Here is an 8917-nt window from a genome sequence, read left to right on the forward strand (position 1 = left end):
CTTGACAGGTAGATCTTCCAACATACCAACAGGCAATCTAACTGATCTATCTGCAAGGATAAGTGAGATCCTTGCAGGCTTGAACACTCTAAAGCCCAGCTTCTTTGCTATGGAGAATGGCATCAAGCTGACTGATGCTCCTAGATCACAAAGACATCCAGAGAATAGAAGAGGTCCAATGGCACAAGGGAGTGTGAAACTCCCTGGATCAGTTAACTTCCTTGGGATGGACTTCTTCTGAATGATAGCACTGCATTCATGACTTAGTACTACCATGCCTTGAAGTTCTTTTGTCTTGTTCAGAATGGCATCCTTCAAGAACTTCCCCATCTTTGGCATCATTAAGAATGCATCAATGAGAGGCATTGTGAGTGGTGTCTCCTTGAGTGCCTTCTCAAATACAGCTCTTGCCTTGTCCACTAGTTGCTTCTTAAATCTCCCTGGGAATGGGAGCTTGGGTTGGTATGGAGGTGGTGGCACATATTTCTTCTCTGGTTCTGGTTCCTTTGCTACCTCTATACCCTTTTCTGTCCTTGGTTTCTCAGCCACTTGATCATCCTTTAAGGCTGCCTCCCCCTAAGTTTGATCATTGTCCTCAATGATCACATTATTGTTCTGAATACCAGGTAACTCCTTTCCACTCCTCAGTGTAATGGCTTTGGCATATTCCTTGGGGTTGGGCTCTGGTTTTCCAGGTAGGTGCCCTTGGTTCCTTGAGCTTGATGCCTGGTTTTGCTTCAGTTCCTTGATTTCCTGCTGCATAGCTGCATTCTGACTTGCAAAGATCTGTTGACCCTGAAGTAGTTGTTGCAGAATACCAACCATATCTGTACCCATCTGTTGCTGCTGTTGAACCATTTGTGGTTGAAACTGTTGTTGAACCGGCGCCTGCTGTTGGAACTGTGGTGGACCAAACCCTGGTGGTGCCTTTTGCTGTTGTGAGGTGTATCCAGTGCCCTGAAATGGTTGCTGTTGCTGACCAAAACTCTGATTCTGACCAAACTGATTCTTGGGTTGGAATGACCCTTGAAAGTTGTTCTTGGGAACAAAGTTCTTTGGAGCTTGAGAATTGGGATAGACCTGGTCTTGTGGGTTAGCCACATTGGTGTTCCTGTAAGAAAGGTTTGGATTGGCATTACCATACTGATATCTCTGGAACCTCTGATTCCCAATGTAGTTAAGCTCCTCTTGGGTAAGACCCTCTTCACTTATGTTCTCAAAGATTTGAGAAGGTTCATCATACTCTCCAACAAAATGCATTGGCATCTGAGTGGTGAATTTCAGCTTGTCCAATTCACTCCTTAACTTCTCTGGTGAGCCTCTGTTCTGAGCTTGAACCTTCAGACCTATTTGATCTGTCATAGTCTTCACCATAAGTATCATTGCTCAATGCTAAGTTCTCCACTAGCTCTAAAGCAGCATGTATCTCTTTACCCAGAAAGTTCCCATTGGAAGCAGTATCCAGCTGGTTTCTAATCTTGGGAAGAGCTCCTCTATAAAGTGTGCTGAGAAGAGAAGCCTCACTAAACCCATGGTGTGGGCATTGGTTTGTGTAGCTCCTGAATCTCTCATATGCTTCACCAAAACTCTCATTGCTGTGCTGAGTGAAGCTAGAGATTTGGTTCCTCAGTTTTGCAGTTCTTGAGGTGGAGAAGAACTTAGATAAGAATGCTTGCTTGCATTGCTCCCAGGTTTGAATGGAGCCTCTTGGAAGATTCTTCTCCCATTGATGAGCTTTGTCACCAAGACTGAATGGGAATAGTCTGAGCTTGAAGCTGTCTTCTGAAACTCCATTAATCTTGGTCAGATCACACACCTTATCAAACTGATCCAAGTGTTCCAAGGGATCTTCCATTGCTAACCCATGGAACCTTGAATTCTGGACCATATTCAGCAATGATGCCTTCACTTCAAAGTTGTTGTTTTGCACAGGTGGTGCCTGAATACCAGCTCCATACTGATGAGCATTGGCCCTGTCATTCTCTCCAACATAGACTTGGGGTTGCTCATATCTTCTTTGCTGTTGTTGGAAAGGGTGGGGTTGGTGGTGCACTTGTTGTCTTTGCTGAACATTGGCCTGATGCCTCTGTTGATGAGCTTGAGCTTGTCCCTGGTGGACATAAGCTTGTTGGTGCACCTGTTCCTGATGAACATTACCCTGATGAAACCCTTGACCAACTCCATTACCAGCTCCATTTCCTTGAGCCTGTTGCTCATGAACTGGTTGTTCTATGTCTACCACGTGATCTCCTTGTTCTGCCATCTCAGCCTGATCAATCTGTCTACCACGTCTGTCCCTTCTCCTCCTTGGTACCAAAAGATTGATATTGTCGTTGAGAGGGAAAGGTGGGCCACAGCTTCTTGATCTAGACCTAGTGTTCATACACCTGAAATCACAAACAGAACTTGAAAGTAATCAGTAATAACAAGAAAGTAAGCACTTGATCTCAAGAACAGATCAGAGCTTAATGCTAAATAAACCACAATTCGGCAACGGCGCCAATTGATAGACAAGACTTTTTATGGTCTCAGGGCTATCAATCCCCTTGTCAAAGTAGCACAAAGAGGTTTATCAATCCAAGAATGTGGTGATAGACACTAAGCTATGTGATCAAGTTCTTAATTCAAGCAAACAAGAGTGATTTTTGTTAACTAATGACAACTACAAACTTAAACAGGATTAAAGACTAATGACAATGACAAATGATGTGAATATGATATGATGGAGGCATGAGATTCTAGACATGATAGTTGGTTAGGGTGCTTTGGTGCTAAACTAGAAATGCTAATGACAATGATGAGACATGATTCAAATGATTAAGAACTCCAATCTAGGTTAATCCTCTCATGAAGGTATTAACCCCTATACTAATCCATTTTCAAACCAAATTCCCATTTGTGAAATATGAATCAATATGCATTAATAAACAGTTCTTAATGATCATTCAAGCAATTAACAATACATCATCATGCAGAAAATGCTTAAACCTCTAATACAGCTCTTTCAGGAATTTCATCAAACACTTTTGGTGCATGAAGTTCCCAGAATCTAGATCTCAAGTGATTATCAATGATCTAGCATAGAGAACAGCTGTTTAGAGAAATGAATCAATGAGTCTAGCCCTAAGCACTCCTAATCTAACACTTAAGCACCCTAACCTACACATCTAGAACCTCATTAAGGTGACTACTCACTAATCATACTAATCTCTCTTAAACCTTTGCAAGTTGAGAAGACTAGCATGATTAATGATGAGAAATGGAGATGGAGATGATAGATTAAGAAGAAAGCAGCTTTTAAACACAAAAATCTCTTAAACTCTCTTGATTAAATGGCCAAAAATCGATATTTCTCTTCTTGGTGGAGTCTTTTTCACAAAAGAGGCAAGAGACAAAGGGAATAAAGCTTAGTTCATTCCCAAAAAACCCTAAAAGTATTTATACTTCCTTAAAAACGAACCGGGTCAGCCCGGAACAAACCGGGCCCCGACCCGGCTTTAATGGATAAGGTGGGAATTACTGCGGGTTGGTCCAGTATGTCCCAGGTAGCACACCTAAGTCGCAGTAGATGAAGACTTGTCTTGTGAAGCCTGAATCGCCTTGTCTTAGCCGCACGCCTAAGTAGGAGTGTTTTGCGAGTGTTGCTGCGGCTTGGTCTCCTTCCTCTCCAACTCGCAGGACTAAGGCGGTTTCTGGGGAATGTACAAACTGTGCGGGTTGGTCTCTATTCCACCTAGGTCGCAGGCTCAAGTCGGAGTGATTTGCGAGTGATCGTGCGGCTTAGTTCCAGGCGCGGCTAACTCGCATGCCTAAGTCGCACGATTGTGGACTTAGCATTTCTCTTGCTCGGGAGCATCAGACCTCTTCCAATGATAGTTTACCCGCACATTTCAACTCGCAGCATCAGCATTCAGGCGTTCTTCTTCAGGCCTGCGGGTTAACCAAGTCGCAAGACCATCTCGCAGCATTCAGAGCAGCTTAGACCACTTCGCATTCCGGAGAGTGTAACTTCTATGCTACTTGTCCGAATTGAATGATTTCGGTCGCAGGAGACAGAGGACTCAATTATCTCCAACTTTGGTGAAGGAAGCTTCGGTGCTTGGGAAGTGTAAGGCTTCCTGGAGGGCACATCTTTGCAGTGCATGTACACGACCAGAGAGAGGCGTCTAGACATGAGTCCATTCCGGAGACCGTATCTTCCTGCTCATAGATCCGAATCAAATGCTCTTGGACGTTCTGGAAAGAAGACTCAAAGTTCTCTGATTCTCATGAAGGCCCCGGAAACTGAATCGGCCTGGAAGTGCACCGTCCTTCGCATCATTCAGAACTGATCTGCTCGGTCCGGAATACCTGCGAGACAGGGGTTCTTTCCGACGAGTTTAACTCTCTGCTCACGCGTCCGAATTCCACGATTCCACTTGCTATGAGACCGTGATCCAATGCTCTCCAACTTCTATGAAGCACCCGCCATCTGAATCGGATCGGAAGGTTCCCCGGACAGGCGATTTCTGAGACATGCTTGCACCCGGAGATTTTGGCCGATACACTTCACTCGTGGTACGTGTTTTGGTCGACAAAGTCCACCCGTGGTACGTGAAAATGGCCGAGAAAACCTTCCTGGCCAGCGAGAATGGCCGATAACCTCCATAGACCCAATTTTTGCCACTTTTCAAGCTTTGATCACCATTCCACCTCCTGGATTCATCTTTTCATCTCCAAATGCACCTGATGAACACTCAAAACATGCAAAGACTCATTGGGACCTAATGCATCTCCTAAGTTCTAAAACAAACCCTAAGGACCTAAAATGCATGGAATAAAACATGATTTAGAATGAAATATGCAACCTAAATGATGCAAATTATGAACATATCACTCCATCTTTCGGGAGTGCTATTACAGCGATACTACAGGTGTAGGATTCGATTTCTCATCTGATGAGCCACTTCCCGATGTCTGGTATGATCTACTTTATCTCTCTCGCGATCACACTATCTCTCGTGCCGCTTTCGATCCAGACAGGTTTGGTTACAAGTATTGCACTGCCACTGAGGAGCACCGAGTCAGCTTGCCTTCAGCATCTGTCCCGAGATTGTGTAACGGAGGACGTCCGCGATGGACTCTGGAACCCGATGATTTTCTGCCATCTGTACCTCGTCTACCATTCACCATTGGCCAATACATAGTGGCCAAGGCGAAGCGTGATGCAGCTGCAGCTCGTGCTCACTTTCAGCCATCTGTTTCGACCGGCCACACCTCATCATCTACATCATCGCACACTCATTCCGATCTGGAGCGCAGATTTGAGAGACAGGGACGACGCTTTGAGCGCGTTGTCACCTTCCTACAAGATCAGCACCAGTTCGCAGACGACATATCAGAGGATGAGTGATTGATCAGCACTTTACTACCATCACGGTTCTATCATCATTTTCTTTTCTTTTATCTTATTTTATTTCGCCTTTATTCACCATCTTCTCACTAACTTTTTCACACTGGGGACAGTGTGATTTAAGTCTGGGGGAGGATGTCTATCCGTACTAATCATTTTCTTGCTTTTGCTTTTAAATTCCAAGTACTTTTAAAAATTTAATATGTAACCTATTCGACATTAAGTATTTTTCAGGAATGTTTGACGCAAAACTATGATGATTTAGACCTGCACACTTCTACACTATGCATGATAGCTCATTTGTGGTTAGCACTAGACTAGGCGGTAGCTAGAGTACTTGCACTACGAACTCCCACCAGAGGACTTCTATTCATGGAGATTCTTTCTGACAGGATATACTAGCTCATTTTATTTGTACCTAATATTGATATCTAATTTTCTCATCATTGATTTTAGGCAGGCATCGACATACACATCTAGGACGTCTTTTACCCTCACTTTTACCACTCTTTGTCGTCCTAGATGACCAGTTTATCTTTATCTGGTACCATACCCTAAACCCGAAACCCTTGTGTTCAATCCTCATGCATTCTCTCTTTAGTTTATATGGGTTTATATTTGCAAAAACGTCGGAGAGAAGAGGAGCGACGCAGTTTTCAGTCACACACAAAGGAGACTGAATGGAATCGGGAAGGAAGAGTATCAGAAACTTCATGAAGCTTTACAAGACAGATATTGACTGGTAATTTCGTGCTCTCTAAGACTCTATATCTAAAGGTGTTCCCTTTTCTCTAAAAAAAAAGCCTAATGAGTCTTAGATTGTCAAAATTTGTGGAGCAATAAGCAACCACTATTCGTTTAAGGAGCTATGGTTTTGAAAGATTTACAAAAATCTAAGTCTGGGGAGTTAGGAGAGAACCTGAGGAAGAAGACCAGGAATCTATGGCAAGAAGAAAGTGACTGAAAATTGTGGATACCAACAGCTTCACTCTCTCTTGCGGTTTTTCATAATATCCTGCATCCTCCAGATCTTCAGGTAACCCGTAAACACTTTAAGCCTTACCCCTAGAGTAATCCCTTTTTGACACTTAGCCTAGATTGCCTTGCCTAGACTTTCTTTGATGAGAACCACCGAGATTTTAATGAATGTTAAGAGCTAGTTGACTGGATGTTAGATCCTAGTGCATAGATTTTCGCATGACGGATTAACGGACTAGTTACGCCTGTATTGCTAGTGAGAATTTTCTATGCTATTCCCGATTGATGCATACTGATTGATATTGGTCTAGAAGTTTGGTCTCTGAGATTTTGTTTAGTTCCTGCGTTTTCAAACCTCTCACCGAGATTTAGCCTTTGTTTTGTTTGAGGACAAACAAAAGACTAAGTCTGGGGGAGTTGATAACACCGGATTTTGATCATTTTTATGGATCACTTTAATATCTTTTACAGGTGTTTTTACTCCATTTTCAAAGGTTTCAAAGGATTTCTATGTTTCCGGATTTTAAAAGACTTTTCAGGTAATTTGGGATAAAGAGGCACAAAATAGAACAAAAAGACTCTTTTGGATAAATGCAGACCGTCAGAACTTTCATGGAGAGACGAAGACCTTCTCACCGTCTGATCACCCTCAAAATTGGAAAACTTATAGAAGAATCAACCAGCTTTCAAATGCACTTGGTTTGGAGACATTCCAACGGTTGGATCTCAAGATATTCTATTAGCCCCGGAGCCACTCGAAGTTGGCCAGCAAGTCATGCGACCGCGGCCAACAACCTATTTCCCGCGGTCAGAAGCCTCTCGACCGCGGCCAATCACTTAATCCCCGCGGTCACGTCACTCCCGACCGCGGCCATCAAGTTCCGAATTAAAGCCCATGTATCTGAAGCCCAAAGTCATTCTCAGCCTCAATTCCGGAACCCTAGAGACCATGGAGTATTAAAGACTATAAATACATGTCATTTAGGTCGTTTTTAGAGAGAACCCTTGATACTTTACAGAAACCCTTTTCCTTTAGCCGTTTTTATGAGATTTTTGTAGAAGATTGTTCAAGTCCGAGTTCTTCAATAGAGAAGCTTTCTTTATCTCTTTTCTTTACTGTTTTTCATTACTTTTATTAAAACCAATGATGATGTCGACCTCAGCCATGTCTGAGTAGATCCCGAGTTGGGCTTAGGGTTCCCGGAAGGGGCTCTCATAATCGATTAAGACATATAGGTTTATAGATCTGAGATTTCGACCTGTTCTCTGTTTATTCTTGTTCTTATTGCATGTATGCTTGATTGATCACCTAGTATCTGATCTAGATAGTTAGTGTTGTGAAAGTTTTCATTAAGTATCAGCCCTAGAATGAAACAGGCGATTTTTCCGTAGGAGTGGAAACCTACCTGCGGCGAGATCGTGAGTATTGACGAGTCTTGTGCAGCTCTTGCGTTCTCTCCCTTCCAGGGCCAGAGTGGAAACCTACTGGTCAGGGTTGCGAGAAACAGTTGGTTATGATCACTACAATGACGTAGTCATACCGCCGTACTCTAGCTCTAGAACCCATATATCGTTATCCGTCAATCCCAATCTATCTACCTTAGTGTTGAAACCGATTATGGTCCCTTAGAGTTCCCAAAAGCTCAGCGTTTTAGCCATAGTTTACAATTCATTCGATTTTTATTTGCTTACTTAGACCTGCATTTCAATTTCCTTAGTTCGATATTTTACTTGCTTTAATTGCCTTTCATTCGATATTTTACTTGCTTTACTTGCCTTCCATTCGATTTCTTTACTTGCTTTCTAGGATATACTTATTTGCTTTCTCTTGTTTTAGTTTAATTCGTGACAAACAACCAACATTTAAAAACCAATCTAGTCTAGACATAAAGTTAAAAACCGTAGAAGAATACCAGGCACACAAATCTCTGTGGATTCGATCCCTAAATACTACAACTGATTAGCTGTGCACTTGCGGCTTTCATTTGTTTTGTTAAGGGTAAAACTTGTTCCCTCACGCAGTTGACACGACATCACGCCCTAAACCTAACACTTTCTGCTAAGTTTGGTCCAAGGTGGCCTTTCAATCACACACAAACAATTGGCTTGAAAGAAGGATGGGTTTAGGGTGAGGTAAAACTGATCCAAATGTGGATTCAGCTATTTGAGCTAAGGAAGAGGGTGGTAAAAACAGGATTCTAGCTCAAATATATATATAGGTATCCACAAGCTTATTCAAACAATGCATCACAAGATAATTTCAAGTCAAGTTCAAGGTTTTCACTTATTAGAGTTGAGTTCAATTCAAACTTGCTTCTCAGATTCAGATCATTTCAAGCTTTGCAAGCACAGAAATCATTTCACAAGCATATTTGGTCCAAATTCTCAAAGTGATGTACTCTCAAGGAAAAACTATCATTACTCCCAGCAAGATGCAACCTATATGATGCAAACTAGACTCAATCCTAAAAGATGTAAATGCAACTACATGATCATTTTTTTGTGTTAAAATTTTCAGATTTTGTTTTTCAATTTTTTTTTGGTTTT

At 42.3% G+C, this 8917-nt stretch overlaps 1 non-coding gene across 1 annotated transcript; it reads left to right on the forward strand.

Moving 5' to 3' along the window:
* The first annotated feature begins 1526 nt into the window (after positions 1 to 1526).
* LOC112085603 lies at positions 1527 to 1633 on the forward strand. The gene has a single exon (XR_002898904.1). It is a non-coding gene; the product is annotated as a small nucleolar RNA R71 (small nucleolar RNA).
* Positions 1634 to 8917: the final 7284 nt, after the last annotated feature.

Source organism: Eutrema salsugineum, unplaced genomic scaffold (genome assembly GCF_000478725.1).
Source record: "Eutrema salsugineum unplaced genomic scaffold, Eutsalg1_0 scaffold_3, whole genome shotgun sequence".
NCBI lineage: Eukaryota > Viridiplantae > Streptophyta > Magnoliopsida > Brassicales > Brassicaceae > Eutrema > Eutrema salsugineum.